Here is a 7,510-nt window from a genome sequence, read left to right as displayed (position 1 = left end):
ATCCCAGGAATTGCCCCGGCACTGGAGGCAGAACTCCAGCCCTGGGCAGAGCCCGGAGAGCGGCTGGAGTCCCGTCCCGGGGACATTCCCGAGGCACCCGGGCCCCGCGGTGCCCTGAGGCCTGGGATGGCCCGGCTGGAGCAGGGATGGCACCAGGGACCCCCGGGACCCCAGCCTGGCCCGCTCCGGCTCCAGGGAGTCTGGATGCTTCTGCTTCCCGGTGGATGGGACAGGATTTCGGTTCCTCCGCACCGGAAACCGAACCCGAACCCGCACCCGAACCCGAACCCACACCCGAACCCGAACTCACACCCGAACCCATACCCGAACCCGCACCCGAACCCGAACCCGAACCCACACCCGAACCCGAACTCACACCCGAACCCATACCCGAACCCGCACCCGAACCCGAACCCACACCCGAACCCGAACTCACACCCGAACCCATACCCGAACCCGCACCCGAACCCGAACTCACACCCGAACCCATACCCGAACCCACACCCGAACCAGAACCCGAACCCACACCCGAACCCGAACGCGCATACGAAACCCGAAGCCGAACCGGCACCCGAACCCGGACCCGAACTCACTCCCGCCGTGTCCCCGCGGCGCCGGCAGGGGGCGCGGTGCGGGCGGCGGGCCGGGCGGAAGTGACGCGCGGCCATTGCCGGTGCGGGCGCTGCCCCGCCCGCGCTCCTTTGTCAGCGGAGCCGCCGCCCGCGGCCGCCCCCGGCCCCGCCGGCCCGAGCGGGGCAGCGCCGCAGCACGGCCACTCCGGCCCGCTCCGGCCCGCCCCGGCCCGACGGCCCAGCGGTGAGTCCCCCGCCAGAGCAGGTCGGTGCCGCCGCCCGGGAGGGCTCGCTGGGGGCGGCGCCCCGGGGGTGCCGGTGCGGGCGGGGGGCGCGCCAAGGCCCCGCGGGGCCGCGCTCGGGGCGGGCGGCATCGCTGCGGTGCCGCGGGGGGCGCGGCGCTGGGGCTTTCCCTTCGCTCTGCTTTTTATGAACTTGCGGTGTTCTTGGCCGGGTAGAGTTAATTCCTCCGCCGTGGCTGCCGTGGGGCTGATGGAGCTCGCCCGGGTGGGAGGCGCGGAGCGCAGCGAGCTCCCCGTGGGTGTGCTGGCTCTGCCCACGCCGGTACGCTGTCAGTCCGAGCTGTGATGGGCACAGCAAAGTTACAGGCCAAAGTCCCTGTGCCAGTTCATCTGCTGGCGGTGCTCCTGCCGCGGCCGGAGCCGCTGGTGCGGGGAGACAGCGGGTCCTGAGCCCGCGGTGTCCGCAGCCAGCCCGGCCTGGGCTGGGGCAGGATCGGAGTAGGATCGAGATAGGATGGGGTAGGATGGGTCAGGATCTGGATACGATGGGGCAGGATCGGGATAGGATCGGGGTGGGATAGGAGCAGGATGGGAACAGGATCGGGGCAGGATGGGAGCAGGACAGGAGCTGGCTCCTGCCGGCGCTCTGGCGGGGCAGGGAGCATGGCCCTGGAGCAGACAGTGCTCCCAGCCCGCTCAGGTGTGCATGCTGACCTGCAGGCTCTGAACACACAGGCTGGCCTGTGGAATCTGGGCCATGGATAGAAAGGGAAGCTGCCCAGGCAGTCTTTCCAACTCTGTCTATAAAAAGTGCTAAAATAACTTGTTTCTATCAGTACTTTTACATAAATGAAACGGAACCACTTTGTTTTCCAGTAATTTGAGAGAGCAGTTCACCTTCAGCAGGTTGTCAAAGCGCTGGGGTTCATGTGGGTGTGCTGGAGGCACCTCAGGATGATGGATGATGTTACTGGTGGGAACTTCCAGGTTCTGGACTGGAGCTGCAAAAACCTGCATGTTTGTATAAAACCACTTTTAAAAATGAGGCATTGAGCTCTCAGAACAGAACAGATTCTTTTTCCAAATCCTGTGTGTTTTTATGGTCTGCATTGAAGCCCATCTCAACTTCTCCTTGAAGATTCCTGTGGCTATAGCAGTTAGCACAAATCTATTTTTAAACTTTCACTTTTCTTTTGTTTCCTGTAATACGATCTTTGCTATGATCCTTATACTCATCTTCAGAGGGACAGTGGTGACCTGGAATGCAGCAGGCACTTTGCAAATACTCTGCGAGCCCTGTCCTTGAAGGGCTGGAGCTGTTTGAAGAGTGCTGGGGTGCCTTGCAATTGAAATGGGAATGCTGGAGTCCTGGCTCTGGAGAGCTCTCAAGTGCACGCTGGGGCTTTTGATGGCCGAAACTTTTTTTTTTTTTTTGAGGAGGAGGTGTTAGAGATCTGTTTTAAGGGAACAAAAAGTTCCTGTAGGCCCTGTGCTCTCCCCAGGAGGTGTTAAGTGTGTGCAGTGGTTTCAGAGGGTTTGTTTGCTGGGATAAGACCTGCATTCCTGTGTTTCAGGGGCCGGGTGGGTGCTCCTTGCCCAGTGGCACAGGAGTCGGGACTGGTTCCTGGCTGTAACCCTTGGCCTGTTTGTCTCCTCACACTGAGAGAGAGGTGTGTTCTGTTCCGGCTTCATTTTGGGACAAGCTTTAAGGTCTGTTACTGTGACTTAGTTCATGCCTCAACCTCCTCAGTTTGTAAATAATCAGCTCTTAGAGGCCTAAATCATGGTTAGGACAGAATTATATCAGGTGAGGCTGCTATTTAAATGAAACAACTTTCAGGGAAAAAAAAAATCCCGTTCTATGGTTTTACTTTTGAGTCTTATAATGTGTCTCAAAGTTTCAGACTGGGAAAGAGAAATCCTACTGACCTGGTGCTGATGGTGTTTCCAGAGGTGCTGCTGGTATTCTCTGCCTAAGTTCCACTGCCCAGGAACCTTTGTTAACTGGGGTTTTTTACGATTTATTAGGAAATAAATTTAGAAAATCATTTATTAGGAAAATATTTTAGTTGCAGAGCTGTTGAGTTTGCTTCCTCATGTTTATACTCTGTAGAGAACAGGAGGGCTGTGTTAGTTACTGACAGAATTGGTGATAGTGTGTGCAGAGGTTCAGCCTCGCCCTCCATGGGCACCACTCAGAAAGTGATTTTGGCCACACTGTGTTCCTGGGGCTTGCAATTCAACACGCTTTGAGACATGAGAATTTTATTGTATGCCTGAGTAGCTGAATTTTTGATATTCTGGTGATTGTTCACGCTCTTAACACGTATGAAGTTGGTTGCATTTTTTTCTGCTGAGGTGCCCTGCTAAAGATCACCTCTAACACTGAGTAGAAGGATCCTTCTGCAGGAGAATGCAAGTGTGTGGAGGAGCTGAGGTGAAAGGGGAGGGCTAAATATAGCCATTTCCTGCAGAACTTATCTGCTTTTGAGGCTGGCTTTCCAAATGGAACTGGTGTCTTCCAAGCCCTCGGTGAGGGTAGGAAGAGAACATGGGCGGGGGAAAGAACACCCGTGGGGTGTTGTGAGTGGGTTGTGTTTGTGGTTTTTGTTTTTTCCAGCCAGCTGGTACTGTGAAGTCATGCTTAAATTTAATGAAAGCCCGATGCTAAAATAGGATCTAGGGACAGCCGTTGTGAAATAATTAGGCACCCGTTCAGCCCTTCTTGTCCCTGCCAAAAAAAAAGCTACTTGAATTCATTTACATCTTTGGTACTGGAACTCTCAAATGGGCATCTTGATACCTGCTCTGGTGTGTATGAACAGGTTAAAAACTTGTCCCACTCACCTGTGCAGCTGTCAGGAGCTACAGCAGGTTGCAGTGGTGGTGGTGGTTGCTGAGTGCTCTGTGGAGATCATGTGGATATTCATGGATATCACAGATTCCTGGATATCACAGGGGTGGATGGCAGGCTGGCCTCAGCCAGGTGTGCACGTGGCTCAGGGGATGGAATAGTTACTTTGAGACCTGAGGGCAGTCGAGGCTGGGAGAGTTTGAGACCATTTAGTTACAGAGATACCAGATGCTATCAAAATCCTCACCTTTTGAGCACTGCTGTGGACAAGTTCTGTGGCCACATGTTGAGGGTGTAAGGCATTTATATCCTATACGTACCTGTACTTACCTGTAAAAATCAGGAATGATGGTCTTTTGTAGCAGTGTTGGAAAGCTGAATTCACATGTGTTTGAAAACTGTTTTGGGATCATGAATTTGTAAAATGTACAAAATGTGTGGAATTCCATGGAAATGCTTTCAAGAAATTCCTTTTTTTCCCACAATGTTTGCAGCCAGAACATGGTTTTAGAGTAAGGCTTTCAAAGGTGTAGAAGTGCAGTCCAGTAACAGCGAGTGGTTGTAGTGCAGTAGTTTTCTGTGTTACATTGGACCCTGAGTTTGCATGTGACCCAGTCTCAGGTGATGGTAATCCCCTCCTTGGTCTTCTGGAATTGTGTGTGTACAGTGCTCACAGGTTCCTGTTGCAGAGTGATTTGCATCTGTAGATTGAGGTTGTTCAGAACACACCCAAATTTCTGCTCTGGTGAGAGGGAGCTGTGGTCCTAAAGCAGCACAGCTCTGCCACGAGCTGCATGGGATGCTGTTTGTGGAGGGAGGCTGAGCAGTGTGCAGTGCAGCGAGCACCCAGCTGTCCCTTTGGGTGGCACAGGCAGGCCACAGGTGCTGCTGTTCCCCTGGAAGGCCAGAGCTGACCTCATGATTCACCTGCTCTGAGCACTCAGCATCAGGTGCTGGCTCAGCGTGGCAGGCAGTGCAGATCCTCTGTCACAGGGCTCTCCTGATGTGCTGCTGCCCTTATGCAGTGCCTCACCTGGTGCTGGGGCTCCTTGGACACGGCATTCTCAGGTGAGAACCTGCTTTGTGTTCCTTGTGCCTGCAAGCTGCCACCAGCTCTGAAACTCCTCTCAAACCCCCCAGATCAAGGGCCCTTGTCCCAAGGGATGGAGTTCTGTTTAAACACAAAGGCACTGAGCACTGGGGTAATCAATGTCCTTCAGCTCCACAGTTTCTTCAGGCTTGGGACGTGTTTTAGTTTTACAGGACGTTGGCTCAGCCTGGTTTTGCAAGGCTGGGTGAGGTGGTGTGTAAATAAACTGACTTGCTAAGGGGAGAAATGCTCGCAAGGAAATACTGTAGAGATCTTAAAATCACAATTGACGTGAGTAAATGGGAAGGGATGATCTTAGGTAATTCCTTATTATGTAAGAAATTAGGAATACCAGGGGTAATCAATTGTCAGCAGCTTTACAATTAAAACCAATAGCATTGCCTGTTTGAGCTATAGACTGATTGCAGTGGGATATTCAGGAGACTTATTCTTTTTTTTTGGATCTGTTGGTAGCCTTGGGAGGCCAGTGAAGGCAGTGATTCAGATGCAGTTTTGGGCTCGGGAATTTACCTGTGGCTGGGAGCTGTGGGGCTGGGGGCAGAGGAGGGTGGAAGAATGACCCTTTTATGCTGTGTCCTCTTGCTTTTTCCTGAACATCTGCTCTTGGCCTCTTGTGGAGTGAGGTTATTGCTGGTTGGGGTGTGTGTTGTTGGTTGTTCCTCCCCTTGGTGTGCAGTTCAGTGGCTCTCACCCAAATGTCCTGTAGCCACTGCATCCCCCCTTCTGAAACACTCTGGAGGGTCAGACCAAGTCACTGTTCCCTGCCTGTGATGCTACTGGAAAGATGGGTCTGAAAGTGTCTGGAGCTTGTTGTGGAGTAACTCCACTCTGCTTTAGGGAAAGGAAGGCTCTGGCTTTGTTAAGAAAGGCTTATTAAAACCAAGACCTCCAGTTTGGTGATTGTCCAAGGCTGCCTTTGGAGTCATTTGTGTTGTCTGAAATAACCAAGATGGAAATAGAAGATTGTGAGAGGGAACACCAAAAGCTGTTATCTGAGTCTTTTTACAGAAGATTTGTTGTTGCAACACTTAACCCTGTGTCATGAGTGCCTGGAATGTTCCTTCTCAGCGTGCTGGAGCTGGTCATCCTGCTGAGGGGAAACTGGAAGAGGACTTGTTCCTGTCTTACAGAGCAGCTGTAGTGAGCTGTGCTCACCGGAGGTCGGGACTTTCTTGTTCTGACTGCAAGCCTTAGCTCTGCTAATGAGCTGCAGAAGAGAGGCCAACAAACACCTCTGGTAATTGCAGGTCTGGAGTTTGCCTGGCGAGGATCCTGTGACAGCAGGAGCGGGCTGGCAGCCTGGCCAGCCGCCCTTGGCTGCCGGGGAGCTCGCAGAGTGGCTTCCTTTGAAGTGCTGGGAGCTGCTGATCCCTGCTCTCAGCAGTGGTGTGCCTCAGCAGGCCCCCAGCCCTCCCCCAGAATGGCTCGGGGTTCCTGGCTGCCTGCTCTGAGCCACTTGGGGCTGAGGTTGCACAAACCTCTGAGCCAGCTGCTCGTGGCAGGGCACTGAGTCCTGCTTCTCCCCCTCCATGTGCTCTTCTTCCTCTCTTCTGGCATCTCTGGCCTTGTGATGCACTGGGTAAGGCTTTCCTTTGGTTAAAACTAAATCTGCCTTTGCCAGGTTACTTCTAACCCAGGTTAATTCCCAGTTTTTTCTTCTGCCTGAGTGCCCCCATGGGGTGTTGGTGTGTCTGGTGTGACCCCATGGGGTGTTGGTGTGTCTGGTGTGACCCCATGGGGTGTTGGTGTGACCCCATGGGGTGTTGGTGTGCCTTGGCCTGACCTGCTGTGCCCTGTTGCAGGTTTCCTTGCTGCTCTTGCTCCTGGCTGTGGCACCAGGACAGATCAGACACATTTTTGGTGGCCCCCCGTTCCTGCCTGCCCTCCCTTCTGTGCAGGACGGTGAGCAGCAGTGTCCAGCCTGTGCCCCGAGCTGCCCATGCTGCTCAGCCTGCCGGGGTGGGTGATGTCTGTGCTGCCAGGTGCTGTGGAATGCCAGGGAGAAGAGACGAGAGCGAAATCTCCCTAGGAACAAATGTAAAATTAAACAAAATGCGTGTTTGTATTAGTCAGCCTAAACCAGACTGCTATTTAGGGCTCTCCATTGCAATAAACTTGTCTCTTGTGTTTGTGTGGGAGGACTGCAATAATTAAAGCCATTTTGAGGCTGAATCTTAGAAGTGAAAACAGAACTAACAGATAATGGTTTGCTTTAAGAGAATATGAATTATATCGTATTTCATTATAATACTCCTGTGTTAGAGAAGAGATGGGTGATACTCTGCAGGTTGGTTCTTGGTAAAAGCTGTGTCCATGCTGCATGTCCACACTATGCATTAAAACTCTGCTTGACTTCATAAGGAGTAATATTTTTTAAAAATATTTTTGAATGGAGTGAACTGCAGCTGCAGTTGTGGGTAGCAGCCTGCTAAAACATTGACTTTGATGGCATGGGCTGGGCAAATCCCAGGCTGGAGTGATAAACAACATAGAGAATAAAAGTTTCCTGTTCCCCAGAAATTGCTGAATAGAACTTAAAGATTAACTGGCAAAAAAAAAGATAAAAAGTTATAAAAGTATGTACACAGCATGATAAATTTGAGTGGAACCAGTGGGGAAAAAAAGAGAAAAAAAGGACTATTCCAGCTGATTTTAGGATCAGGAGGATGATCTGGCAGTGGAGTTTGTGGCAGTCAGTCTTGTAGGATTGCACTATGTGCTACTCCTTATT

At 52.4% G+C, this 7,510-nt stretch overlaps 1 protein-coding gene across 2 annotated transcripts in view; it reads left to right on the top strand.

The window, feature by feature from the left end:
- The first annotated feature begins 672 nt into the window (after positions 1–672).
- ACVR1 (activin A receptor type 1) overlaps positions 673–7,510 on the top strand; it is a 44,377-nt gene continuing 37,539 nt past the window's right edge. Inside the window, exon 1 of one of the 2 annotated variants that reach the window (XM_014890634.2) lies at positions 673–837. The gene's annotated coding sequence lies outside the window, so the exon portion shown is untranslated. The remainder of the gene's footprint in view (positions 838–7,510) is intronic. The other variant, XM_014890635.2, reaches the window with a different exon arrangement.

The sequence above is a fragment of the Sturnus vulgaris genome, chromosome 7 (genome assembly GCF_052056855.1).
Source record: "Sturnus vulgaris isolate bStuVul1 chromosome 7, bStuVul1.hap1, whole genome shotgun sequence".
NCBI classification, from domain to species: Eukaryota; Metazoa; Chordata; class Aves; order Passeriformes; family Sturnidae; genus Sturnus; species Sturnus vulgaris.
The sequence above is the reverse complement of the archived record's forward strand: the minus strand, read 5'-3'. Positions and strand labels throughout refer to the sequence as shown.